Source organism: Lissotriton vulgaris, chromosome 6 (genome assembly GCF_964263255.1).
Source record: "Lissotriton vulgaris chromosome 6, aLisVul1.2, whole genome shotgun sequence".
NCBI lineage: Eukaryota > Metazoa > Chordata > Amphibia > Caudata > Salamandridae > Lissotriton > Lissotriton vulgaris.
In genome coordinates, this window is record NC_141694.1 from 358,071,942 (window position 1) to 358,080,022 (window position 8,081).

An 8,081-nucleotide genomic window follows, 5' to 3' on the forward strand; every position below is an offset into this window, starting at 1 on the left:
CTGTCTGTTAGGAGAAAAAGTGGTGCGTGTTAAAAATAAAAAGCAAGCATTCATCAGTTGTGCCAAAAAGTGCAGCAAGACAACAGCCTTCCCTGGAAAAAGGGACATTTTTACTTTAGAGTAGACAGTCACAAATTATTACATTGTTTTCTGTTTTTTTCACATTTCTTTATTCTTCCTAGACCAAATATTATATTGTAGTGAGTGGTGTATTCTAACATTCTTAAATGTACTTTGTAGGTGGAACATCTGGTGGCGGGGCCAGCGCAGAGGTGGTTGTGGTGGATGAGGGGAACACTTCTGGGGAGGATGCGGTGCAAGTGTCGGACGACTCCAATGTGCCTGTGAGGGTTCACACGGTGGTGGCGGGCAGAGGTAAACTATATATTCCTTACCTATTGAGATTGAAGACTGCAGAGTGTGCTTTCTGCATGGGTGTATTATAAATCAACCAGGTAGTAGCCTCCTCTAAATGTACTTCGACTTAGCTGTGAAGTTTTTGGCGAGAAGAATCCCAATCAGATCTGAGATGAACTTGATGGATGGGATGAACGAAAAGTGAAAGAAGGGTGTAAGTAAGTGTAGAAGGACGAGAATTTTAATGATGACTGGCAAAGAAGAATGATATGTGTTTGCTTGGTCCCCGAGGTGGCTGGGAAGGAAAGAATATGGTATGGTGCATGGTTGGGTGAATGATGAAGCAAGGATGGGTGGAAGGAGAACAGCCTGGGTGGGTGAAACAGAAACTGTATGTGTGCATATACTTTGACTGGATGGATGCCTGGATCATGGTACTATCTGACTCTTAGATAGCATATGTGTATCTAGAGAGAGTAGACGGTCACTGGATGAACTAAGTGTTACTTTGAAGAGCATGTAACACTGCACCCGCACGTCCGTTCCAGTGTAGGAAAGGCAAGGAAAAGAAGTTGTAATGTTGTCCAAATACTCGCATGAATAGTAGCAGTAGTTTGTATTGCAACTGCAAGCACAGCATATATCCGGCTATTACGGTGGACACTCCCTACCTCTCTTAATAACTTTAGTTTAGTAGTAGTACGTCATTCATGTGTGGGTGTATCACTGTTCACTCAATAATAAGCAAAGCACCTAAAGTCATCCCATATGTAATCAAATACATCCCATGTGAAGTGATAGTTAATCAGATTATTTAGCTTCTTCATTTTCCTTTTTTAGTACTCATTTGCACTGTAGGGTGAAAGCTAAATTAATTAAGCAGTAGCCCTTTCAACAGAGTATTCTCAGTGCCACCCGTAATAGAAAAGTAAGAGCTTCACTACCTGCATGTACTGGACCGGTACAGTAACGCAAGTCTGTCTCACTCATCATGGTGTGCGTCTATTTTTCTCGGGTGCAAGTTCACTGCGCTGGCATTATGCCGGCTTGCATATGATAACGTACCAATTTTCCTAAACAAGAGAAAAGAAGAAGAATAAGACTGGTGTACTGTCATAGTCGACTATAATGGAAGTCCATAGTGCTCGTAGAATTTGTTCCTTAAACTCCCACTAATGTTAGAGCAAGGATGAAGAAGTGGGAGGTTAGATAGATACTGTCCTTAATAGTTATGTACTGTGCTTTCAATTTGCTACTTGTACAGTGACACAACTTTCTGCTCAATTATTTTGTGTTAATCTTAAGGAGCATTGGTTACAGACTATGTCTTTCTTTCTTCATCTAGTTGCTCCTTCCAAATCAAACAGACCACCAAGGAAGGAGCTGGCTCGAATGGCCCGGCAACGGAGGCTGGATGCCACTGTCGCCGAATTTCGGCGGCTGGTGGCCCTGGAGGAGGAGGACACGCAGTCTACCGGTACAACATCCACTGGGACAGCTGCATCCTCCTCCGTGCCCCCACGGGCTGCCAGCCAGCGCAGTGCTCCAGCGGTAGGGAGCCGGGCTACCAAAGCCAACCGCCACCGCCGAGCAGCAAAGACAGCAGCTGCCCCCCACAGGAGTTGCAAGGCACACCAGCACCGCTTATGCCTCAGAGTGTCCTACCTGGAGCAGGAGGTCCTAACGTATAAGACCTTGGCGGAGGACCTCCGCTCCGACCATGCCACCCTCCGCAAGGAGTATGATGCCCTGGCCGCAAAAGTGAACAGCATCCTGCCGTAGTGTCCCTTGCCCCTTTTTTAGAGACTTTTGGGGGGTGGGAATTGGGAGTAGGGTTGTTTTTAGGACTTTTGAAGGACAATCGTTGGGGTTAGGGAGGGTCTTGCGGGAGATTATTTTGTTAGGGCTACAAAAATATACTTTTTGAAAATTTATCTGAGCATACCTGTTTTTAACTGCTTTTGAGTCTGGTGGGTGGGGGTTTAACAGAAAGTTTGTGTTCCTGAAACTTAAGTCTGTGTCATTTTCTTCCTTTAAGTGTAAATGGCTAAATGTTTTCAACACTAAGTACCTCTCACAGAGTAAGTGGATTCAAGAGTCCTTGGACTTTAGTAGTACTACCATCAATCTCTCGTCTCTCCTAATACTCCATTATACTACCTCCCACCAAACACTTATCTTACCTGTAATTTGTGTTTGAAAGTAGGGCTAGGCCCAGGGCTGGCTCCACTGGAAATGGCGATTAAGGTTGGCAATCCTGAGCGGATGAAATGTCCTCATTGCGGTGGTACTAGTGGTGTGACACAGTGGCAGTTGCATGCCTGTGGAAAAAAAGAAAATGAAACCTGGTTTGTCTTTACTGTAGCATTACAACGGTACGATAGAGAATATAGCAGGTGACAGTACACTAGAACAGTGCCACAATGTAGCCTAACAAATGGTAAAGTATTGAAAGTATAACTAGTACTTGCATTGAATTTCTTTGACATTGGCTACTACTACAAGAAATAGTACTGAAGCTGAGTAAGTCTAGAATATATCCTCGGATTCCTTCACCAGCCTGTTGCTATGACCTTATCCTCCCCAGCAAGTGTGTGGAATTATTGCTGTCATTTAGTCACACATCAATCAAAACCACACAGCCCGGGGGAAGAGGGTTAGGGTTTGGAAAATGGATGGGAATGGGGGGTTCTTTTTGGGTAGGTTTTGTTGAGAGAAGAAAAAAAAAGCACAGAATGGACAAACAATAATTGAAGATAAAGAAATCTTTGGGTACAAAGCTAACCATAAATCTTTTAAGTGACATAAAGGAAGTGCATGCACTACTGCAGGCATTGTCACTGAAAAGTAAGTATATGACAGAATGCGACAGTACAGGGCTGAAGCGTTTTCACTTGCCTATCTCTGCACTCAGAGAAACACTTCTTACATTAAATTAGGTTTAAAAAATAGCCGAAGTAAAACCTATAGAATGGCTGTAGGGATCAATTTAGAAGCAGAGAGAGATCCAAGAAATGCAGTCACACTCATAGAAGAAAACAATGGATACTGTATCTGTATGTTGTTGTAGTTGTCCTGTTGAATTTGGTAAGTAAGATGCACGCATCAAACAATTCCTCTTATTAGCGGCACTCCTCCATTCCAGCTGACGCTTCGTCCATCAATGTTGGTGACCAGAAGACACCCTGTCCACTGCCTGCCTAGCGGATACTGAATTGCGGCTCGCTAATGTGAAGCCTGACTCCATCCATTTTTTCCCATTGCACAGACTGAAACCCGGCCTGTAATTATTGACGGAAAAACAGGAAGTGATATTAGAACCCCGCTGATAAATAAATATAAGGTATGTACGCTGTGTAGTGCAAAAAGTCACACTTTGAGTTTCCTAATAGACAGTACAATATTTTTGAAAGTGCGTACTCTGTCTGAGTCTCCTTTTGAAGGATAAATAAGTATGGGCAAATTAATTTAGCGGATCTTTCCCCTCAAGCTAGGTGTACTGTAAACGGTGTTTTAAAACAAAATTAGACCTTCCCAGCAGTGCTCCCACCCAGACCCTTACTAAAGCCAGTCGCAAAAATTTAGAAGACCCCCAATCAGATCTCAGAAAACGAGGCCTAGTAGAAAACTGGTGACAAAACGTACTTTGAAAGTAAAAGTAGGCCCAAATACCCCCTTACCCACCGTGGATTGTATTCAAACCACTTGCAAGCAAGCAAAAGTATCCATACCCAGCATCGCACCAAGACTCGCAACCCCCCCCCCACCCAAACACAAGCAATACAAATACTGCTAACCCTAACGAGCCCTAAGTTAAGAATAGTGGCAAAGGCTTTCTTTAACTATGCCAAATCCTCCCTTTCCCACCATGGATTTTCTTCAAATCACTTGCAACCAAAATTACACATTCCCACGAGTGCTCTAAGACCCCAGAACTCAGTTGCAAAAATCTAGAACTCCCCAAAACACATGCAATCCTGCTGCTAGGGCTAACCCTAACTAACAAGTTACAAAAAGTGCCAAAAGGCTTTTCTGCATGGATTTTGTCCAAACCACTTCTATCCGGTATTAGACCTTCCCAGCAATGCCCCAAGACCCTCCAATCCACCCGCAAAAAAGCACAACACCCCCAAACAGCCAAAAAGGAAAATCTCATACTTACAATATTTATCGGCCTTCGGTCCAAACGCGCTGTGCAGCTAGGTCATAACTCCCATTTTCCACCACGGATTTCCTGAAAAGCAAATGCAATCAAGATTAGACTGTCCCAGCAGTGCTCCCACACCCCAAAACTCACCCACAAACACCCGGAATCCCCCAAAGAGCACCTCAAAGGCAAGCAAGTCAGCAAAAACGCAAAAAATGTTTCGCCTCCGATTTGGTCCAAACCACTTTTATCCGGTATTAGAGCTTCCCAGCAATGGCCCCAGAGCCGTCAACCCAGGCAAAAACTAGTAGAAGACCCCCAAACAGCCAAAAAGCAAAAGGACAAAAATGGGGACTTAGTCATTCTCTTGGCAATTTCCAATATCACTCCGCGCGCGCTCTGCAGCTAGGCCCTAACTCCCCTCTGCCACCATGGATTTGCTTCAAACCTCTTGCAATCTAAAGTATCCATAGCCAGCAGTGCTCCCAGACCCCGAAACCCACCCACAAACACCAGGAAGCCCCCCAAACAGGCCCCCTAAATCGCTACATTAAGCAAAATCTCAGAAATAGCAAAACAAAATTCTGCATGGATTGTGCCAAACCACTTCTATCCGGTATTAGACCTTCCAAGCAATGCCCCAAGACCCGCCAACCCACCCGCAAAAAAGCACAACACCCCCAAACAGCCAAAAAGGAAAATCAATATTTATCGGCCTTCGGTCCAAACGCGCTGTGCAGCTAGGTCATAACTCCCGTTTTCCGCCACGGATTTCCTGAAAAGCAAATGCAATAAAAATTACACTGTCCCAGCAGTGCTCCCAGACCCCAAAACTCACCCACAAACACCCGGAACCCCCCAAAGAGCACCTCAAAGGCAAGCAAGTCAGCAAAAACGCAAAAAAAAATTCGCCTCCGATTTGGTCCAAACTACTTTTATCCGGTATTAGAGCTTCCCAGCAATGGCCCCAGACCCGTCAACTCACCCGCAAAGAAGTAGAACACCCCCACAAGTGCAGAGTCTTTCTTCATTGGGCGTAATCCAGCCCTCTGCTTTGAGGGAAATAGGAGTCTGGAGGTGGAGGATAGAGGAGCATGTTCTTGTGAACTTGTGAACCTGGGGAATGCAGACTGCGGCACCTTCAAATCAATAAGCAAACAAGTGAAGACAGTTCTGCTGATGGGCTTGTTTTTGTGATTAGGTGATTAAAGTTTGAATTATATTAACTGTGCAAAACAAAGAAAGACAGACACACAGGAATAAAAGTGAATAAGGACGAAAAAGAAAGTTATTGATTCATTGTCTCATTTTTAGGGCTCAGTGTCAGGGAATAAGAATAAGGGTTCGTCATCATACTCTGCGAATTCAGGCAGGATAAGGTCAGTGTCACCTAACAGAGAAGAAATTCCCTCATCTACGTTGCTGTCCTCCTCGTCTTCATCCGGCGTGCTTTCTCGTACTTTGTAATCTGGTGGTATGAGGTGCTGATTCATATTGATCATTGTTTACCTCTCCACATTTTTGGGCGAGAGGTGGCTCCGTTTGGAAGTTACAATGCCACCAGTAGCACTGAAAACACGTTCAGAAGACACGCCTGCGAGTGGGCAAGACAAGTAGGTTATAGCCAGGTTGGAGATCTGTGCCCACAATTCTTTTTTCCCATGCCAATACGCCAATGGGTTAGCATTAATATAGACCTCTGTTGAGTCATTCAGATAGTCCTGCACCATCGACTCAAGGTCCTCCAAGGTTCCTCCACTTTGCTTACTTTTTGCTGTGACCTTTTGAGAACCAAACCCAAGCCGAGTTAGCCAATCCTCTTCTGCCTCCACTGTTACTGATGTGTCTGGTGCAGATGATCCGGTTGCCGGTGTCTTTAACGGCTGAGAGGTCACTTGTGCCACAGCCACAGGTGCAGAAGTGGATTCTTTTGACTGGGGATGGCCTGCTGATGCTGATGTACTGCCTTTTCCTTCAATTTGCTGCCGTTCTCTTTCAAACTTCTTGGCTGACAAGGCAAGCCAACGTTTGTACTTTGTAACATCTTCATCATCAAAAGGAAAGAATGCTCGGCCTGCCAGCGCCTTTTTGTAGCGTGGATCCAGAATAGTAGCACAAATGTAATGCTGTTCTGAGTGGATCATTTTAAGACGTTCATCACCAAGTAGGCGCTCTAATGATTTCTCCGCCAAAACAAAAGAGTCTTGCTTTTTTTCATCTTTTTGAAACATAGAATTCACCGCCTTCAGTTGGTGCTCCAGCATGCGTAACAATGGGATAGCTTTTCCCAAATTACAGTCCTCCTTGCTGACTGCACGCGTGAAGACCTCGTAAGGGTGAAGCATGTCTGTCAGGCTTTTAACTGGGTTCCATTGCACCGCATCTAGCCTCAGGTCCTTCTGAGCTGTACCCAGTGTTAAGAAATAGTGATCGAGTACCGTATACTGCTCATACAGACGCTCAAGCATGTAGGTTGAGTTCCAACGTGTTGGCACCTCCTGGATGAGTGCGTTCACTGGCATTCGACATTCATGTAGCAGGCTCCTCAGATGCTTCCGGGCCTTAAATGAATGGCTGAAATGGCTGCACATTCTTCGGCAGGTGGCCACTAACTCGCACGCTGGACTGTCTTCATCACTCAAGAATTTTTTAACAACCAGGTTTATACAGTGCGCCAAACACGGCACTCTGAAATACTGCCCCAGCTCCATGGCCTTATCTACATTGGCGCCATTATCCGTGGAAACATAACCAATCTGGCGTTTTTTGGGGGACAGCCAGTGAAAGACCTTTGTGTTAAACTCATTCAAAATGTTTTCTGCTGTGTGACGTTTCTCCAAGCCAAACATGGCTAGTGTTGCATGTTTCCGAGCAGCTTTAAAAACTTGGTCCGGGTCAACACCTGCGTTTAGCTTTGCTTTAACCCCTGAAAAAGAGACCCAGTGTGCAGTGATGCACATGTAATCAGCGCCTGCGCCACTGGTCCACATGTCTGTTGTCAGATGTATAGTGTGAACAGCACTCTTCTGCAAAACTGCCCCAATCACCTCCAGCACATATTCATGTAGTGCTGGAACCGCAACTCTGGCAAAATAGAACCGGCTAGGAACCTTCCATTTAGGGCAGAGCGCTGCCACTAATTCTAGAAAACCAACCCCTTCTACAAAAGAAAAAGGGAGAAGGTCCAGAGCTAGCATTTTAGCCAGCTTAGTGTTATACGGCCGCGTCAGTGGGTGGTTGAGTTCATATGGCGCGTCTGAAAACAACATGGTTCTAATGTTGCCCTGGACCAAGCATTTACGGGATGATGATGACGATGACTTCTTTGACCTAGTTACGCTCGCTGATGAACTTTTTCGCATTGGTGTCTCACTCTCTCCCACACTCTTATTGTGGCTCACATGGGGTGTGCTGCTGACAGGGGTACTGGGTGTAAGTGAAGTGTTGACACGTCTTCTTCCTCCTCGTCATCATCAGATGAAACATCAACGTTTTCTTGACTTGCAATTCGGGCTTCCTTGATCTCCTTTAGGTGCTTAAACCATTGGACAGCGTGCTGTCTCCTAAGATGACCTCT